This window comes from Hemitrygon akajei, chromosome 3, assembly GCF_048418815.1.
Source record: "Hemitrygon akajei chromosome 3, sHemAka1.3, whole genome shotgun sequence".
Taxonomy (NCBI): Eukaryota; Metazoa; Chordata; class Chondrichthyes; order Myliobatiformes; family Dasyatidae; genus Hemitrygon; species Hemitrygon akajei.
The window spans coordinates 146403328-146424299 of record NC_133126.1 but is presented as its reverse complement, the minus strand read 5'-3'; positions in this window follow the sequence as shown (position 1 = coordinate 146424299).

Sequence of the window (20972 nt, the reverse complement as noted above, 5' to 3'; positions counted from 1 at the left end):
TCAATTTGAAAGCCATTGTAGATGTCCAAAGCATCATCTTCCCCAATTACATGTAGAAAGATAGTCACTTTCAATTTTTCATCCACCCCTCCAGCTCTACTCACCACTAAATATATATTGTATTGCTGTTTCGAGCATTTCCAGTTATCAGTTAGATTGCCAGGAAATAGCACAGGTGTGGGAGGTCTTAGCTTATAAATGCCAGAATTTTCAGGCTCTCTCCTGATTCTTTCTTGGTGCATTCGGTGAACACCAACAACTTCAGGACACTACATGCTCTCAGAACCTAGCGTTTCTTTCTTAATCACTCGTGGTACATTTACTGTCCATGTATAATCCTCATGCCGACTTCTGAAATTATGTTATATCTGTTCATAATAAAGACAAATAGCATGGGTAAAAACTAACACATCTTTTATTTACAGGACTCTCCAGTACTGGTGTCAGCTCAACACAAGCACGTGCAACCAGCTCATGGCTTCAGCTCGACCTGAAAGCATGCAACCAGCTCACCAACATCGCCTCTGGTTCTGGGTGAACTGTCCGCATTGAAGACTGGGAACTGCAGTTTGTTGTTATGTACACATATAATAACACAGTATCATGGTGCTATGGACAGTTTTCTCAGTATTCCTGCAGTCCCTGCTCATGTGCACAAAGGCTGCAAGAATTTTGTTCCTGTTGGACAAGTTCAAGGTTAAGACTGCCCGCTGGATCCCCATACCCACCTCACTCATTGTGATGTGTTCATTCTAGTTTTGACTAACCGGTTCTGCAGTACTTATTCTAAGAGGTGAACTTGTCAACAAAATACCAAAGTTCTTGTTTTCCCCACTCTGATACACTACAATATTGTAATATTGAACTCCAGATCACCAACTCTAAATCAAAGTTCACCAAGACCTAGATGCATATTCCACATGTGATTGAAACGATTAGATTGCTCAACCTCATCTGAATAGATGCAACATGAATTCTGCAACACGAGATATGCTATTCCTATTTTGTTTATTTTCTAATTCTATATAAGACAAGACAAAATGGGAAGGAAAGTATTTTGCAATGCAATTTTTCAAATAGATGAACATTAAATTGAAGGGCTCTCCATCAAAAAAAAACAATAAATGTCTGCAATGACAAATAAGTACACTTGCTAAAAGTTTAGAAAAATAACATAGCATAATGCTCTTTGTAAATGTATCTGAATTATTGATGATGTGGCATGATTGGGTAAATGAGCAAAGGCCACACCGAACAAGGTAAGTTACTAGAAATGAAAGGAAGAAAGATGTGAGGACACACCAGAGATGCACATTTGCTTCAGGTGGTTAGATGCTCGCAAGCCTGAGTTTCCAAGAGAAACAACAGAACGTCTGCACTTCACCACAAACATTCTCACTGAAATCTGTCACGTGTTGAAGCCAGAATAGCAACCCTAAAGCTGGGTAAAGATTGGATCCCTGTGGCATTCAAGGTACAAATAAATACAAATTCTTTATTGTCACCAAACAATTGATAGCAGAGCGTACAATCAGCACAGTGATATTTGTTTCTGCGCTTCGCGCTCCCTGAAGTACAAATCGAAGTAAAATTTTTAAAAATTTAAATTATAAATCATAATTAGAAAATAGAAAAGGGAAAGTACGGTAGTGCAAGTCAGGTCCAGATATTTGGAGGTTACGGCCCAGATCCGGGTCAGGATCTGTTCAGCAGTCTTACCACAGTTGGAAAGAAGCTGTTCCCAAATCTGGCCGTACGTATCTTCATGCTCCTGAACCTTCTCCTGGAGGTTATTGATATTCCCAGCCTTTTCTTTGCACCCAGTGATCTCATTTAGACCCTGCCATAGTCTACTGGATCCCTCTGTTTAGCCTGGGCTTCCAACTTGGCTCGATATTGCCTCTTGGTGCCCTTAATGGCTTTCCGGAGTCCACGCCTGGATTCCATGTAGCGACTGGTATCCCCGGACCTAAAAGACGCAGCTCTAGCCTTCAAAAGGGACTGGACCTCATAATTCATGCAAGGTTTCCGGTTAGGGAATACCCGGATCGTCTTGCGAGACACACAGTCCTCTGTGCATTTCCAGATAAAGTCCACGACAGCTGAGACATACTCATCGAGGTTAGCTGCCGAGTCCTTGAATACTAACCAGTCCACCGATTCAAAGCGGTCACGGAGGACCTCATCCATTTCCTCTGTCCAACGCGACACCACTTTTGACACCGTGACTTCCAGAGGTTAGGTTAAATTTGACGTTAGCTGCAGAAAGAATTCTGCTACATTGGAGTTAGATACTTCCATCGTCTCACATTTTCACTCTTCTGTTAGGGACGTTCCAGTTGGTTTCCTTGAATGAGTCAGCCTGAACTGATCAGGCTGAAGGGCCTGTATACAATTGCTCTATAAGGCAGCTGAATGTGCCTTATTGTCTCATGTCAGCGTGCAGTGGATGTATCTGGAACATATTCTTGGAAGGCCTCCAATACAATATTGTCCCATACTGGAACCAACAGGGATTCACTTCCTGCTAGTACAGATAGTGTGCGATCATAAACAGAACATTATTCAGTTTAATGTCTATATCCCTCATTCTACAGCAGACCATTCTGTCTCCTGTCTTTGGCAAAAAACAACCACTGCCAATTAGAGTGATCCTCCACTGAGAAGATTCTTGATTCCAATGTGCCACCTACACATACTTGGACAACATCCATGAAACTGCTGTACCACATTCAACACCATATGGGAAGCATGAGAAACAAAATGATATGCACTTACATCATCAGAAGCTTTTGTATCAGAATACCAAGGGATAATTTGAATGTGAGGTAGGAGAGGAAGGATTAAGCATGAGGATATAGTCATCTTCAATATTTCCAGCCCCCTTTCTGTCACGTAATGCCAATGGAATTTTCAAATATGGTAAGGAAATTCTTCTCACTGATGATTAGGGCCCAGGTTTTCCCAGTTAAGTGCTTGTAAAATTCTAGCCTCCTGTGCAAAATACATAAGTCCTGAACTTGCTGGCTGACCTTCACAAACAGGATTCTGGCTTTGGTCTGTTGCTGGATTCTGCCTTCAGAAATATTCATAAAATATTCATAAGTTTTTGAACTGAAATAAACAAATAAAAGTTACAAATGATTGGATTTTTAAATATCACCTCAGGTGACATACAAAGACTTTAAATTAATTCAAAACACTGGAAAATACAAGCAACAGAATTAAATATAATTTACTCTTCTTTTTCTAGCTGGAATATTCCCTTTCAAATGAATAACCATACAGATCCTATGTCCAGATCAACCTAGCACCAACCTGGGAAAAGATTACCCAGCATCATTTCCCGAGAATCTCAACAAGCTCATCTGTGGGACATGCTGTTAGAAATTGCATTCACAGACGTGTCACGCAAGTCCTCAGAGACTGACTCTAGGGAATGCCTTCTACAACAATTCCTCCCATTGCCAATACAGAGCAAGTCTACTGGGAGTAAGGGCTCCCTGCAAACAGCGAGAACTATCTCACTATGTATCATCTGCACCAAGGCATTCAGTGCAGCCTGCTCTCACCCCTGTGGTATCTGGATAACTTCCAGAATACTTGTCAGCATCTAAATTAGTCATGTTGCACCTCCTTGTATGAGAGATGTAAACTGCCTTACTTGTGCATTTTCAAACCAGGCCCTCTACTGAGGTGAGATAGCAATAAACATCACAGATAGGGCTGGCTGCAAGGAGCAGTTATTTGGAATAACATGAAGTGTATATTCCCTGTGTCAGATTCAACAGGCAATTCTGAGGACCTGGATACCATGTCAGTGAATGTATTTTCAAAATGGTGTGTCACACAGCTGGGAAATCTTCCCTTTGTTTAGGTGTTTGCATTAGACAGAGGATCCTTGAAGTTATTCATTTCAATGACGGAACTCTTGCTGGGAAAAGAATAATAAGTTATTTTCCAATCACACATGGCAATATGTTAGCCCTTTACTCAGAGGCTAACTTGTATCAGAGGCCTTGCAAGAATATGTTCTAGATACATCCACTGCATGCTGACATGAGACAATAAGGCACATTCAGCTGTCTTATAGAGCAATTGTATACAGGACCTTCAGCCCAATCAGTTCAAGTTAATTACTTAATCCCTTTAAAGATGCAATATGTTAGGTTGTGTATCATAGGTTCATGTCAATCTGATCCATTTCTTTCTTTTACCTTAATAGAATAACTGAGCACAATGCAGAAAGTAATTTTTCCACAGGAGATTGCCCAACGTTTTTCTTGATCTGTAGTTTTAAAAACATTTATGCAATTATGTGCACAACATCAAAAATAATTTAATTAACATAATATTTTTGTAAAATAATATGCAATAAAATAAATCTTGTGGAACCAACTAAATAATTTACAAATAGTTACCAGGGAACCACTTTGCCCTCTGCTGGTCAATTTGCAACTGTGCAATGATTTGTCCAATTATGTCTTTGAAATAATTAGAGACACAATAAACTAACAATCAGATTTAGCCAGAGTTCACTCCAAAACGTTTTAGGTTTTTTTACAGCTCTCACGGATATTTGTTAACAGAGTAATCATACATGTTAATAATGTTAATTACCACACATTATTTCCTTTAACATGATGTTCTGTATCTATGATTTGTTGCAAGTAAGATTTTCATTTCAACAATGAATATACAGTATGTACTTGTGCATATAGCAATAAATTCAACATAGGCTTTGGTCAATATGCTGGTCTTTACTGTACATTTTATAGTATAAACACGTAACTATGGAGTGCTTTCTCATAGATATTATGAAGGATCACACAATAATTAAATAATAATGTAAGGTTTGGAACAGGATAGGGTACAGATTGCTTAGGGACAGAATTGGAAATAAAAGCAAAATATTCTGGAAACACTCAGCTATTCGGGCAACAGCTGTGGAAGTAATTAGAGTTATTGAGTAAAACACACTAAATGCTGGAGGGACTAGGCAAATCAGGCAGCATCTATGATGGGGAATAAACAGTTGACATTTCAGATGAGATCCTTTATCAGGACTGGAAAGAGGGAAAAAGCCAGGTGGGGGAAGGGAAGGAATACAAGCCGGCAGGTGACAGGTAAAACAAGGTGAGGGGGTAAGTGGGTAAACGGGGAGGGTAGGATGAAGTAAGATATTGGGAAGTGAGAGGTGGAAGAGGCAAAGGGCTAAAGAAGAAGGAATCTGATAAGAGAGGACAGTGAACTGTGGAAGAAAGGAAGGAGGAGCGGCACCAAAGGGAGGTGGTATGCAGGTGAAGAGAAGGGAAGGGGATTTGATGAGGCCACGCTCAGCCCGGAGGAGTAACACATCATATTGCTTCTGGGTAGCCTCCAACCTGATGGTATGAACATCGATTTCACTAACTTCTGGTAATTTCTTCATTGTTCCCTCTTTCTTTTTTTCCATTCGCCATACTGGGTCCCCTCTCGCCCTGCACTCTAGAGTCCTTCCTCCTTTTCTTTCTTCCATGTTTCCACTGTCTTCAGATTCCCACTCCTCAGCCCTTCACCTCTTCCAGCTATCATTTGCAACTTCTTAATTCATCCCCCTCCCCCCATCCAACCACCTTCCCTCTCACCTGCTTTGACTTATCAACCGCCAATTTTGACTTCTTTCCCTCTGCCTCCTTCTAATTCTGTTTTCTTCCCCCTTCCTTTCCAGTCCTGATGTACAATTGCAGCCCAAATGTCGACTTGCTATTCCCCTTCATTAATGCTGTCTGATCTGCTGAGTTCTTCCAGCATTTTGTGTGCGTTGCTCAAGTTTTCCAGCAGCTACAGAACCTTTCATGTTTATGTTTAAAGGTAATGATTTAGGTTGAAAATCTAGTTGGAATGAGACTGAGCTGCAGTGATTTCAGGCATAGATCACATGCAAACACTGTACATTATCAGTCCATCAATTGCCATGTTGGTGGGGTGCTATGTAACCTGAGATGGAAAGCTAAATCTGATAGTGAAGGTCTTTACATTGGAATAGATGCCACTCAGGAAGTTGTAAGACAGGGAGGGAAGGGAAACTGCAGTGAGTTTCACACTGCAAAGGTCTGCAGGAAGCACCTCCTATGTCTTAACCTCACAGATAATCAAACAATTAAGCATGTAGCTTTTAAAAGGGAAGTCAAATTCTGGTAGAACACACAATAGCAGGGATATTTGGAGCATTGATGTACAGAGACCTTGAGTTGTAAGTCTATAGCTCCTTAGAAGTAGTGACGTCAGTGGAAAGGATAGTAAAACGGCCATTTGTATGCTTGTTTTCATAGGCAAAGGCATGGGTAATAAGATATGGGACATCATGTTGCATTTATACCAAATAATGGCTACAGCACACCTGGAGAATGGTATACAGTACCATTTGCCACACTACAGGAAGGATATGATAGCAAAAGAGAAGATGTAGGAGGCATTCACCAGGATATTCCCTGAGACAGAGGGCTGTCATTATAAGGAGAGATTGGATAGGCTAGGTTTACGGGTTTTTTCTCACCGGGATTTAGGAGACTGAGGAGTGAGGGTTGTAAATCGAGAAGGGGTAGAGATAGGATAGATAGTCAGAAACTCTTTCCCAGGGTAGATAAGTCCAGAATAAAAGAGCACAAGCTTAATGTGAAAGGGGAGAAATATAAAGGAAATCTGAGGGGTAGGTTTTTCACATAGGGTGGTAAATATGTAGAATGAACTACCAGAGGGGATGTTGGAGCAACATATAATTACAGTATTTAAAAAGTATTTTGGCTAGGAAAGCCACTGAGGCTTCATTCAAGCAAATGTGATTAACATAGATAGGCATCTTGAATTGTGTGAATTAACTAGCCCATTTCTGTTCTGTACGGTTCCATAATTCTATGATTTTGAGATGTTTGCTACAAATTCAAGTCTGTTCTCGTGACCTGAATAGCCATCAGGAACTCTGGTTCTAAAATTCAGTTTCACCGGGCTGGGTCAGATTGACACAAGTGACATCAGTAACATTACGCACCATTGCAGCAGGAATGTCATTGAAGTTCCCCACAGGAGAAATAACACCAAAAGTGAGGTGTAAGTGCATTAGTGAAAGTGTGATGAAATTATTTGAAGAGGAGGATTATAACTCAAGCACAATGTAACTATTATTTTGAATTTTGATCTTCTGTTTATTTCAATAATTTGATAAAATACCTTTAGAACTCAAAACTTCTGTAGTGTGTCAAAAGGGAGGCAATTTCGAGAATTTGACAGGGGTGAGGTGTGCTTGTGGTAGCAGGGGGGAAATTAGGAATCATGCAAAGATTATGGGAGAATGAAGGGAAGATTTGCTGAGCAGTGGAGTTATAAGTGCCTCAGAGCTGAAGAGAGAGTAATATGAAGCATCACTTAAGAGTTTACCTGGAGGCCTCACTGAACAACCACGTTCTGGTGCTACACTCTTGGAACAGAGCTCCTCTTTCACTTCCTTCCACTTTCTGCATGCTTACTTAACTTCTAACACTTTGCCTTTGCACCCTGCCTTACAACCTGGCAGGAGAAGTTCCTTCATGTTTCAGCAGAACAGTGTTTGAGATTGGTGGTCCTGGAAGCAGAACAATGTATTCAACCCAAAGGACTTTGGAGGCGGGGTCTATGGAATGACATTTCAGGAATTTCATTAGAAAAACTGCCAAATAAAAGTACAAATCAAGCTGTTAATGAGTTGAAGTATCTGGATCTCTACATAACAAGGGCAAACAATTGGCACTGACCAATTTCTGCCACGTTTAATCTGGACTGTGTTCTGCACACTGAAGTGTTTTTAGTGGAATTAGCTTAATTATACCAACGGTTCTAGTTAATATAAATCACGATGCTCCATTATCTCTAAAATTAAAGGGATTATTGCGAAGGTGTAGACAAACCTTTGCTTGCTCTACTGTTTTAGTTGCAAAATAATGCAGCAAATGCTAAGAAATTAGAATATTGGTCAAGTGTGCCTTTGATATGCTTCGGGTTTAAATCCTTCTGCAGACAATCCATAGCCTTCAGTTATCATCTGCTAAAACAACAAAGAAAAGGAGAATGAAAGACACTTTCTCTTAAACAGCATCTTTCTCAGATACGAAATGGCCCGACATATGCTACAGCCACTGCAGTAGTAGTAACATGGAAAATCAGGGAAACCAAATTGGACTCAGCAAATTCAGTGAAAACCGGAGTAGCAGAGAGAGATAGTGTAGCTTTTTTTAAAATAATTTTGCAGCAGAAAGCAAACTGCTACTTTTATGAGTCTTAAGGGAAAGTGAGATTGATTTTCCTGCTCAGCAACATGTTAAGCTCTTGGAAAATATGAGTATACAAAGGCTTTAAATAAGCTTATATATATTCATTGCTAACATATGTGCGCATGAAGTGTCATGGAAGATTCATAACTATGTACATCTTCTTAACATGGGCCAGCAATTAAGGTGGTAAAATACTAGAATCCATTACAAAGCAGTAATAAGTGGACATCTAGAAAATTATAAAACAATAGAGTCCAAATGGTTTGTGAAACAAAAGGTATTTCTAGCAGATTTGCTACAGTAATTTGACAAAGTCACTTACAGGGTAGATTAAGGATAATCAATAGATGTCGTGTTTTAGATTTTCAAAAGGCATTCAACAGCTCGCCACATAAAAGTTTACTACAAAAGGCAAAAGTCACAAGGTTAGGGGTGATTATTAACCTGTTTAGAGGTGGCCTAACAGAAAACAGAGAGAGTGGATAGAAGTCTTCAAGTCACAGCTTGGAAAAACAGATGAATTACTCTCGATTCTGATTCTATTGATCAAAATGGTCTCATTACTGTCTGTGAGATTTTTAATCCATTGATATTTAGTGCTATTTCCTTCCTAACATTGGCAGCTACACTTCACTGACTGAACTTTGAGATGATCTGTGAAAGACAGTATATGAAGCCAAGTGAAAAGCAAAATCAGCAGATATCATTTAAATAAGTGTTCTGAGAATCCTCAGCAGCATTTGTGAAGAGGCAAACAAAGTTAAAATTTCTGCTCAATGACTCTTTTACAGATAGGACGTCGACATCGGTGTTTGGTATATCCTGTTGTTTACTTGTTCCATTGTACTGATAAATACCCCTCACTGTATAAGAGTTTGATATTATTCCTTGCTAGCCATAAGGTACTATAATTCTGTACAGATATTATAATAAAATATTTTAAAAAGGAACCACTCATTACACATATGCCATCATTACACAATGGTCGATACTGGGTGATACAGTGTCTCACCATTGGCAAATAAATTTCTACAAACACTTCATTTATTTCCTTTGTTTTTGGTCTGTATATTATTTATATAATTTTTTTATTTTATGCTGCCTTTCAAAAATACTTTCCACCTTTTAGGAAAGATAATTATTATTTGTCCCTTGTCTCTATGCAGACATTTACTATTAAGTGGCTGTGACCCATTCATACATTCTCAGGACTGTACATTCACAGTGAATTGAGAACTGTGTTCCCTGCTTGTTTTGTGAAGCAGACATGATCTGATTTATTTTCAGTATCATTACAAAAGGAGCAGATTATTAGCCTCAGATTATAATTGAGCCTGTACCTACCCTATTAGCACTTGACTCTGTCAGCAGGTGCCATAAATAACAAGTGTTCCTTAACCTAGCATCACCTAGATAACTACAGAATGCACCCAAGATATATGTAGATTTGAAGCATCGTTAACTTTGTTATTGCTTGAAAATGACAAATATAACAGTTTGCATCAATTTAATAATGAAATGACTCATCCACATGGATGTTGATATCCCTAATACATTGCTGTTTAAAACCCTAGCAGGTGCACACATGCCCACATTCATTAGCTGAGCTTTAGGCTCTGCACAGCTCCACCTGGATCTTACAAAAAATATAGCTAATAGAATAAATTAATTTTATACTGGAAATTAGCCATCAGGAATTAGTAACAGCAAGGTGCTAAATATGGAAAATAAACAACTACTTAATGTAAGGTATCTTTATATTGAACAGCTAACACAACTAATTCCTGAAGCATTAACTCATACAGCTGGCAATGAGCGTAATGCAAAGTTGATAGGTTACAATGACTGGGATCTGGGAAAGTGGATCTTTAATATCTGCTTTGGAACAGGATTGGCAATTCTAAGTACAGACGTACATAAATGAGCTGATCAAATTTTCTTAAAACATAGTACTGCTGCTGTGGTTGATGCAGAGAGAGGAATTGGAGAGGATGTTATCCACAGAGGAAAACAGCCTAGAATTTACGGACTGGGATGAGAGAGTAGACCAATATTGTGATATTTCTCGGATTTGAGCAACAAGGGTCTGATGACAAGTTCACACGGGCGGGGGCACTCCATAATAAATATAACATGTGGTCAGCTGAAGGTGTGAATTTGAAATGCAAAAGGGACATCTATTATTCAATGTTCCTTATATTCTTTAAGATACATCACCAGCAAAGTAATCTAAAAGGCATGATCTGGCTGCAGAAGATATAATGGAAAGACATTAATGACATTTCTGCAAAACTCTCCATACTCACTGGAAGTACGAGTATAGCAACACCAGTGCCCTTTCCCGGACCAGTATCCCCACCACTGAGAAACTGAATACACTGACACAGAGGGCTGGCTATGCCTGTCACCTGCCCAATACCATACTCCCATATAGACACCCTGTTTTGAGCTCTGTCATGGGAAGAGACTGACAAGTGGCTGGAGAAAAGAAAATGCAAATTTCCTACTGATTCCTAATAATCTCCGGCCTTTGCTCAAAGTGGAAAAGGAGTATGCTGAATGTAATTAGGAACCATAAGACAATGTACCAAAACCACAAAGGTGCCCTCTGAGACCAGCAGATGAAGCACAGCACTTCATGAAATACCCACCTGCCTTCACTATCAATTATTTCCTGCCCAACTACAGAGAGTCTATCATTTGCACATTGGCCTCATGTGCAAACCCACAAAATATAAATAGAAGTAAGTCCTCCAAAGTTCCTTGAAGAAGAAAACTTTGGAAAAATATCTATGAAATGGGCAGAGCAATCAGTTTGTGAAATTTTGAGCCACAGTTAGAAAGAGAAAACTTTTGACTAAGCAGTCAGTTCCATGTTAAAAAATACCGTTCTCATGATGCATTGGCCCATTGAGTTAAAATGCCAAAATAAATCTCGTCTTTGTCCTAACATTCTCAAAAAAATAATTATTTTTCCTCTATTTTCATGGATTTCTATTTCAAAAACACTCTCTTTAGTAAACAAAAGATTAGTCTATTCAGCCCTTTGTACCCTCCCTGCTCTTCAGTAAGAACATGCCCCATTTTTTAACCCAGCACCACTTTTTGAACCAACTCCATATCCCTAAGGTCCACTAGAACTCAAGAATCTATCAATCACTACCTTGAAATCACAGCCTTCTTGACTTAAGAATCCTGAAGATTCACTATCCAGTAGATAAAGAAATTTCTTCCCTTAATCCTGAATGGCCACTTCCTACTTTTGACATTGTGATTGTTTGTGCTCAGCCCTCCAGCCAGAGTAAGCATCATCACTAGATCTACTCTGCTTAGCTCAACTGGGATTCTATTGAAATTTCTATTGGATTATTCTGCATTTTGTAATCTCAAGTACAAATATAAATGAACACTACAGAGCCTGTAAATCTGAAACAAAAGCAAAGAATGCTGGACACACTAGTCAGCAGCTGTGGAAGGAGAGACAAAGCTGAGATGTAGGCTATTAAATCTTTCCCCATAGACAACACCTTATCTCCATGAATCAATCCGTCGAATCTTAACTGCATTCTCTCTATCACAACCATATCCATTCATAGGGAAAGACAAGCAAAATTCAAGGAACTCTATGATCCAGAATAACTCCGGTAAGATACCTTTACTCTGCACTCTTACAATAAAAGCTAATGTGCTAATTTCCTCCCTAAATGCTTCCTAATCCTGCAGTGAATCACTTAATTTCAGTAAATCAAATATAAAAACGCCTGAGTTCCTCTAAATACGAGCACCTTTAAAGATCTCACATCTTAAAAAATGACCTAGATTCTATGGTTTTTACCAAAATGGCTGACCTTATTTTTCCACATTATACTCCATATGACACCTAAATGTCCATTCACATAACCCATCTAAAACTCCTTGGATCTTCTCAATATCCTTTTTACTAAACTACCATGTTTGGTACCTTTGTATCATGAGTAAACTTAGATATATTACACTTGGTCTCCTTGTGCAAAACACTGATATAAATTCTGATCTGTCGGAGCCCAGCACTAACCCTTGTGACATCCCATCAGACTAAGCTTCACAATTTCAAAATGATTGATTTAGCCCTACTATTCTCTCCCTGTTACTACCAGACTTCATTCAGTGCCATTATATTATTCTCAGTCACATGTGCTCTGATTTGGTTTAGTAATTTCTGGTTTAGCACCTTATCCATTGGTTCCCCGTTATCTGCAACTGCAATAAAGTAATAGATTTGTTAATTTCTCTTTCATAAATCCATCTTAGCTCTTCTAAGTTGAATGTTACCACTTCCCTCAAAATAGATTCTAGCATTTTCATTACTATTGCTACCAAGCTAATGATTCTGCAGTTTCCCCATGTTCCCTCTTTTTCTTTCTCTTTCTCCACCACCCCCTTCAAATTTGTTGTTTTGTTCTGCATTTTGTTAAAAACATTTTGATCAATTTATACCCTGAGGCAGCTGTGTTCTTTTGCATGCTGTATGTTGTTCTTTTATCGCCAGAATTTAAATTTCAATCTAGCCCAGAATGAGCAGATGAAATTCAAGTCTTTTGGGATAATTGTACATTTGTGTACTAATTCAAGCTTTTCTGCTGTCTTCTTCACATCTTCCTATTGCTTTTACTACAAGTCATGACTCAGTAATTGTAGCAACCATTCAGGTTGAGTGCCTGCAATTTGTATATAAATTGTCTAATTTTCACATTTTGTTTCGCACAGTATAAATTCAATGGAGTGACCTTTGGTAGGATGTTCAGCTGTAAATGTTAACTTCTCATTTTATCTAAAGCGCTATCTCATTCAGTTAAGCAAACTAGAAAACATAGGAGTTTTAAAAAATCTACTAAAATTCCACTTTACTGTGCAGTCTATTCAGATTCAGGAAATCACTTAATTAGCTCAACTATGTTAAATCTGCATTCTCACTCAATGAAGCTGCTGATCTTTTTGAGTAATGAATTGGTCTTGAGATGCTTTGGATCACCCTGAAAATATGCTATATTGTTTTATGTATGCGTCGGCAATAGAAATTTACCGCTTTAGGCAAATATGCCATGCAATCCGTATCTCCTCACCAACTATATGGATTACTTTTAGCAAACTTTCTTTATAGATGTACGGGCATCTTCTTGCTCTGGTCCATCCATCACAATCATTTGATGTTTATTAAACAATGGATGAAACTGCATCTCATAAGTATTCCCAAATGACCCAGAATTCGGAAGGTTAAACAATATTTAAGTGAGAGTTCTGAAATAGATGTTTGGCTTAAGATGGTGCTGGTAAATCTCAGCGACTCCTGGCTGGTGGCCAATGAAACAAGAAAAACAACTAAATACTTTGTTAATCACTCTTTTTCGGGTAAATAATCATTGCAAACAATAGTCTGGAACATCACTTTGGGCTTAATTGGAGGTAATTTGATGTGGCAAGGTGAGGCGGTGGGCCTGTCGCCAAGAGTGAGGAAGACCCGAGGTTCTATCGATTTAAGCATTGGGTCGAATTGGAAAGGTCAGATACAGGCCGGATCAAGGTAGTAGGGTCCAGACCCCAGTGTGTATCGAAGCCACTGATCCCAATTTTTGGCTGATGATTTAGGTGCCGGGCCATATCAGAAAGGTCGGGAACAAGTCAAGTCAAGGCAGCGGGTCCCAGGTCCCAGAGCCAGAGTATACTGAAGTGTCTGAACTCGACTTTTGGATGACGATTGTGGCGCCAAGCCAGGTTGAAAGATTCAGGATGTTGGGGCCCCAAGGTGGGGATAGGCTGATTCAGCTCACTGCTTGGTTCTGTGCTGAACTAAAAGTTTCTCTGTGGACTTCAGTTCCGAATGCTATTGCTTGTGTTTATTGTTTGCATGATTTGCACTTTTTCTGCACATCGGATGTTTGACAGTCTTCTTTTTTTTAATATAGGTCCTTTGAAATGTCTTAGTTTTGCTGTTATCTATTGGTTCCAAAGGTAGTCATAGGTGGTAGTGAGGATGAGCTCCCACTGCTAAACAAATGCTCTTCATGGCGTGCGTCTCAAACAGCCTCTGACAATCAAGTCCAACTCCTGGCCTTCACGTGTGGCATAGTTCTTATGCCCGGCAGTGCTGTTCTCACCGACAGGAGAAGGGGCAAAGGTGGGCCTCTGGCGCCTTAAAACCAGTTGCTCCGGGCAGATGAGGCTCGTTAACCATGGATGGTAGCTCATCTAGGAGCGGGAAAACTCCGATTTCAAACCTCCGCTGCCTTGCAGCTACACCTGCCCACAGGAAAGGCTTCGGGAGTAAACCCCGAGGAAAAATCCAGAGTTGGAGTCCCAAAGGCGGCTGACTGCTGTACCCAGCACTGGCACGGCAACTCCTGTGATGCTGCTGGCACTAAACTGTACCGACTTTCGTCATTCCTTTGGACCTGTCATCAGCATGGGGGGGGGGGGGTCCCACTGCATGGGCAACAGACGGATTTCCATATCAACTCTGCCCTGGCTTGCACCCTGGAGAGGCCACTCCAGCTCCAATGACTACCAGAGGTGCAGTACCCATGGTCGATCATGACCGACAGAGGCCACACACACATTAGGAGATCAATCTCAGGGTTGCATAATGTACACACACTTTGATAATAAATGTACTTTGAACTTGAAATAGAGTGCTCCATTCATTTCTTTCTTTTAGAATTGTTTTTAAAGAATGTTTCTCAAAAAGATAAGAATCTAAGAGGGATAAGCAAATTGCACACTTTTTTCGTAGCAGAAACATATTCATAACTTCCTGCATAGGAAGCATACAGACCACAGAATGTTTAAGAGTGTCAGCAATCCCAAGAGCAGACTAGATGAAACAAGTGAATTGTACAGAGCATTGTATTTAACTCTATTGCCTAAAATCAGAAGGGCTGGTTAATTTCAATACCATCCTCTTTAAGGTGCCAAAAAATTCATCAAATCTAATTTCAAACAGCAGATCCATCATTTTTCTACACAGCTCAAGAAGGCTTTAGTATTGTTACTGCATGTCACTAACTATTCTGTATTCAATTTCCTTCCATTTCATTCTTGACTGTCTCTTAGCTCCCCCATTTCAGCCTTAGAAAAGGCTAGAAAATATTTTAAATTGAAATCCAGTCTGAAGCTTTATAAAGGCTGAACCAATATTTGCTTCTAAATGGAGCCACTTAAGTGCACAGATTAGTATAAATTTGAGCTGCTAAAGTTGGTACTTCCTATATTATGCCAGCTGGCAGCACAAGGAGCTTATGCTAATAACTCAAATGAATAGAAACTACAGAATTAGAAATCGTATAGCCTCAGAGCACTGTGGGCTGATTTGAATTAGGCAGCCAGTGATTCCTGGCACAGATCTAACCAATTTTGCAAAATCAAGGGAAATAATTGGAAGGTCATGAAGGTGAAGCTGCCCAGTTTTTACCAAGAGTACTATGATTAGTTCTGGATGTCAAAATGTAAATCAAGTTTTCAGTCTTCAGAAGAGGTACACAGAAAGGTTACAAGTTTGGGCTTCCGTGTTTTCCAAGGTATATTTGTGAGCTGCACTCTGGAATCAAGTACAAGATCACCAGATGTGAGAGATTACTGGAGATGATTTTGTTGTTTGAAAGTTGATTTTGAATGGCAACTAATTATTAACAGCAATAAATGTGTAATATTTGAACAAGGGGTATAAAATATTATTTTATGTCCTATATTTTACCGTTCCTTTCTCCTCTCCTAAGCATTTCGCAGCATCAAACATGCATCAAAAATAGAGAAAGCAGATTCACTAATCATCCATAAAAAGGCCATACAGAGACTGGAAGATCAGAGAAGGTCAAGGTCTGTAAATTGAATAAAAGACAAGGGAGGGAACAACATTCCTGCAGAGTACTGTATGTACAAAAATTAAATCCAGTTAATTTTCTCCCTTCACCAAATCACAGTTCCCCTCTATTATGCTGCCATGTGGTTGTGCCTCTAATTTAGAAACTATAATTGAAGAGCTTAGTTTTGTAGGAGACAAGCAGTGACTGGTCAAATGAAGCTTCCGCATTGTGCATTTTCTTAAATTGCACTTCAAAATAACAAAACAATAGCTGCATTAACTGCAAAGCAGGCACAAATATATTTTTCCATTGGGTTTATTCTCATTTGATTTCATCTCTGGAGAAATTACTACTTTTATTGCCAGTTCCCATTACCAATTACCAATTATGCCTTAATGATTATATTGTTATGATTGATCTGATCATTTTGTTGGTAGCATTCTGCTACAATGTTCCCACTATGATATAATCACTTCTAAATATTTCAGTTGTTAGAACATCTTAAGATCTCAGTAGTAGTAGATCTGGCAGTGGATCGTCCAAGACATAGAAATGTTGTTAGCACTCGGTGAATAAAGTCTGAGATAAAGAGCATGAAGTTTAACTTTATACTTGGCTCTTCAATTACTTTCTTCAGACACACAGATATGCCCAGCATGATGGCAGAAGGAGTGTAGCAGCTTGCACATTGGCCTTATCAGTCACCTCGGAGCCACAGAACTGAAGTGAAACCAATTCAATTCCAATCTCATGGGGCGCCCTTGAATGAAGATCTCATCAGAAAATACCAGAGAAGTTCTAGCCAACCACTTATATAATCCTAACAATGATTAATTAATTCATTTGATAAAATAAGCACAGGTGAACAAAGAGAGAACACAGTACAGGAGCAGGCCCCTCAGTTCACCATGTCTGCACAACCATGTCAATCCAAATAATCTCATCCACTGTGTTTGACCTATAGCCCTCCATTCCCTGCCTGATCAACATATCATACCTCTGACTAAATGCCTCTTAAATGTTTCTATTGTATCTGCTTTGACTACCTTCACTGGTACTGTTGTAGGTTTTCACAAATAAAATGAGTTGAATTTGACTTTATTACTTACATCCTTCATATACATGAGGAGTAAAAATAGAACCATAGAACCATAGAACATTACAGCACAGAAACAGGCCCTTTGGCCCTTCTTGGCTGTGCCGAACCATTTTTCTGCCTAGTCCCGCTGACCTGCATCTGGGCCATATCCCTCCAAACCCCAAATCTTTACATTACATCTCAGTCCAAATGTGCAATGTGCAATTTATAGTAATTTGTAATAAATAGTGTGTCCAGCAGGACAGTTAATATAACATAAAAATACGATTGCACCAACATGAATTAATCAGCCTGATGGCCTGCTTGAAGAAGCTGTCCTGGAGCCTGCTGGCCCTGGCTTTTATGCTGCGGTACTGTTTACTGGATGGTAGCAGCTGGAACTGTTGTACTGTTTCACGGATGATAGCAGCTGGACCAGTGAGGTGTTTTATGTTTAATATATCTCAAATTAAATTATGTTTAATTTCGGTTCACATTTTACTGGACCCAAAACCTAAATACACAAATATGTCTAAAATCTTTCAATAATAACATCGTCACATCAGACCAGCCTCTTAAAGTGAAACCCCAACTCAATGTCGATAGTTGTGTATTATGCACATTTACGTTATCCTACATGGGCCCTTCAAAAACTCAGTAAAACCAGCATTGTGAGCCTGTCTGCAACTCAGACAAGCCGCCTGGCTTGGGCCCTGTGTTCTATGGGTGGAGGAATAGCAGGCGCCTCTGGCTTGTCAATACACGTGGTCATATTGTGACACCAAGCAGCAGAATACTCTAACCTTGGTCGACCGTTTAAGGCAATCAACCAAAATGTGCTCAGGTTTACCCCTCATCTATGATAAAAGTCTTCTCTTCTTTTTCAAACCACACAATGAGCCATCATAAGGGGGCCTAAGGGGATGTTGGTGTGCATTATAGCGGATGAAATCAAATGAGGTAGAATGTAGGTCAACAGAAACCCAAGGTGCTATATGCCATGATGGGATGTAGGAACAGGTAAAAAGGAATAGAATTTACTCAGGAGGGTAGAGTGATGTTAAGAGGCAGAACAGGTGACCTGGCATCCACAGCTGCTTGTGGCAACAAATTCCACAAATTCATTGCCCTCTGGCTGAAGAAATTTCACAGCAACTTTGTTTTGAATGGATGCCTCTCTACCCTAAGGCTGTGCCTTCTTGTTCTAGACTCCTCCACCATGGGAAACACTCTTTCTACATCTACTCTGTCTAGGCCTTTCAACATTTGAAAGGTTTCAATGACATTTCCCCCTCATCCTTCTGAATTCCGGCGAGTACAGACCCAGAGCCATCAAACGTACCTTGTATGATAACCCTTTCATTCCTGGAATCATCCTTGTGAACCTCCTCTGGACCCTCTCCAATGCCAGCACATCTTTTCTAAGATGAACGGCCCAAAACTGTTCACAGTACTCAAGGTGAGACCTCACCAGTGCCTTATAAAGCCTCAGAATCACATCCTTGCTCCTGTATTCTAGACCGCTTGAAATTAATGCTAACATTGAATTTGCCTTCCTCACCACTGACTCAACCTGCAAGTTAAACTTTAGGGTGTTCTGCACAAGGACTCCCAAATCCCTTTGCATCTCAGATGTTTGGATTTTCTCCCCATTTAGAAAATAGCCTGCTCATTTACTTCTACTACCAAAGTGCATAACCATGCATTTTCCAACATTGACTTTCATTTGCCATTTTCTTGCCCATTCTCTTAAGCTGTCTAAGTTCTTCTGCATCCTACCTGTTTCCTCAAAACTACTTGCCCCTCCACCACTCTTCATATCATCAGAAAACCTGGCAACAAAGCCATCTGCTCCATCATCTAAATCATTTATATATCGCAGAAAAAGAAGCAGTCCCAACACTGACCCCTGCGGAACACCACTCGTGACTGGCAGCCAACCAGAAAAGGATCCTTTTATTCCCACTTGCAGCCTCCTACCAATCAGCCAATGTTCTAATCATGTTAGTAACTTTCCTGTAATACCATGGGCTCTTAAACTGGTAAGCAGCTTCACGTGTGGCACCTTGTCAAAGGCCTTCTGAAAGTCCAAATATACTATATCCACTGCATCTCCATTATCTATTCTACTTATAATCTCTTCAAAGAATTCCAACAGGTTTGTCAAGCAGGATTTTCCCTGAAGGAAACCATGCTGATTTTGTACTATCTTGTCCCATGTCACCAAGTATTTCATCACCTCATCCTTAACAATTGACTCTACCATCTTCCCAACCACTGAGGTCAGGCTAACTGGTCTGCTTAATTGTCAGTTGTGAACTCTGATATGTAGGCCAGGTGGCGTTGATGCCACGCAGACCAAGGTTCTGATATTTTGGCCATCGCATGCACGAGGGGCTCTGGTCAACTAGCACTGTGAAATGGTGACCTTCTAGAAGAAAACAAAGATGGCAGACAGCCAGATAGGGACCAAAGCACTCACAGTCAAACATGCTCTACTTCTTTCGGGAGGAAACGGAGCTACTGGCTGAAGAAGGTGAGAAGCTGCTGCACACCTCCAATCAACTGTTCGTGCACAGCACTGACAGCATAATCTGTGGCTTCAGTGGTAACGGCTATGGGTGTGTTGGGGAACGGGAGCACCGGCAGTGTTACGTTAGGAAGAGCTCATTTGGTATCATCAAATGCCCTGGTCATGTTCACTGACCAGTCAAGCACGTGACTGGGGGTATTTCTTTTAAGTGCACTAAACAGAGGGAACATAAGTTCAGCAGCTCACGGAATGGGGTGGTGATAGAAATTTACCATACCTAATAACTCCCATAGTGCTTTAGTAGTGTGGACAGTGGGAAATCCATAATAGCTGCTACTTTTGATGGGAGGGGTTTCACACCTCCTATGGAGATGCAATGGCCGAGGAAGTCAATGGTTGACAACCCAAACTGGCATTTAGCAAGATTAATAAGCAACTGGTGTTGGCTGAAGTGTTTGAAAACATGCAGAGGTGAGATAGGTGTTTGGGTTTGGATGCACTGGCGACAAGTAGGTCATCCAGGTAAACAAAAAGAAAATCTAAGTCTTCTAATACAGAGTCCATCAGCCACTGGGAAATCTGTCCTGCCTTTTTCAGTCTAAACGGCATGCACAAAAACTCTAAAAGGCCAAACGGGGTCATCACAGCTGTTTTGGGAATGATCTCCAAGCACACAGGCACCTGATGGTAGCCCCTAACTAGATTGACCGTGGGAAAAATTGACTTTCCAGCAAAACACATTGTTTAATGTTGAATGTGTGGAACTGGGGCAACAATCGGAGGTGGTGGCCTCATTAAGGCATTGGTAATCTCCACATGGGCAACAACCACCATCAGACTTAGGGACCAGGTGGAGGAGTGAAACCCAGGCGCTGCTCAATCGATGTACAATGCTGAGTCTTTTCATGTTGGCAATCTCAGCCTTTGCAGTTGCCAGCTTTTCAGGGGCCAGTCTATGCGTGCATGTATGGACTGGCGGGCTAATTGTGGGAATGTGGTTCTTGACCCCATGATTTGTGACTGTCGTGGTCAATGTAGGCTTGGTGAGGTTTGGGAATTTGTCCAGCAGTCAAGTAAATTTACAGATGGTGGTGCATGCACTTGACAAAGTTGTCGTGGGGAATTTACTGAGGGTACAGAGTAACAACCCAAAGTCTTTGACATCCACGAGCCAACAGTTCTTAAGATCAACTAACAGTCCTTGGGTACACAGGAAATCTGCACTGAGCCTCTTTAGCCAG